This window comes from Frankliniella occidentalis, unplaced genomic scaffold (assembly GCF_000697945.3).
Source record: "Frankliniella occidentalis isolate FOCC.00 unplaced genomic scaffold, Focc_3.1 Scaffold32, whole genome shotgun sequence".
Lineage (NCBI taxonomy): Eukaryota > Metazoa > Arthropoda > Insecta > Thysanoptera > Thripidae > Frankliniella > Frankliniella occidentalis.
Window position 1 is genome coordinate 1739241 of NW_026267162.1, and position 957 is coordinate 1740197.

The 957-nt window shown below is 36.3% G+C and overlaps 1 long non-coding RNA gene across 1 annotated transcript in view; it reads left to right on the forward strand.

The window, feature by feature from the left end:
• The window catches only part of LOC127749105 (uncharacterized), a 969-nt gene extending 763 nt beyond the window's left edge, over positions 1-206 (forward strand). The window contains exon 2 of the long non-coding RNA XR_008010970.1: positions 35-206. This is a non-coding gene — a long non-coding RNA (uncharacterized LOC127749105). The remainder of the gene's footprint in view (positions 1-34) is intronic.
• The last annotated feature ends 751 nt before the right edge of the window (positions 207-957 follow it).

Genomic DNA, 957 nt, shown 5'->3' on the forward strand with positions numbered 1-957 from the left:
TGCCTTATTCATGCTTGGTCTCTTCGGAGCTAAGGTCTAGTGACGCCTTGCTGTGATGTTGTTGCAAAGTGCTCAAATGCACTGTTTAGCCTCATGTGCAAAATAATTCAGTCTTGTTCCCATCTACTGAGGTTTAATTTAACTTTTAAAGATTTCAAGTTGTATCTTTTGTCTAACAATTCAAGTTTATCTTTAGCAGTGCTGCACGCACTCTGTGTCCAATGTTAGTCAACCTAACTTGTTTTAGTCTCATTGTTGTCATCTTATTTCATTTCAGTCAATTCAAGTGTCTTTTCAATGTCTCAATCATCTAAGTCTTAGTCGAGCTCATTTGTTGTGTCATTTCAAATACAATGCCAGGTCGCTCCTGCGCAAATAGTCTTGTGCTCCATGCACTGTCAAGTCTAACGTAGCATTGTCTGTGCCAATAGCACTGTCTGTTGCCTGATCAGCAACAAAAAAAAATCTAATGCATTAGTAAAGTAATTCGTTGCCCCGCAACAAAAGTCAAAGTCAAGCTCTCATTACTAGTTTAATTCAAGTCCTTTGTCATTGTCCTTTTTAGACTGTCTTGTGCACTTAATTGCATCAATCAGTGTCATTCATGTCAAATACTTTTAAGTTTTAGTTGTAAGTGTGTTATTTTGTCTAATTCAACTTTTACCTCCATGGTTCTTTCAAAGTTTTGTCAAATGAAGTTAAATCGCTATTCAAGCTGTAATTCTTGTTCGTCAACGTCAAGTCATAAGTCTTGCTCTGGTGTAATTTCAACCCCCTGCCGTCTAACGTCAGTTATGTATGCCTTTGTATAGAGTCGTCAAATCATGTCAAGTGTTAACAAATTTTATTCATTCATTGTCTTTTGTTCTGTCTGTGCTTTAAATCATTCTCTCTTTGCTTGAGGAGGATGAGAAGTTTGTGATATTTACATTGTGATGTTCTCAATTAACTTATTTT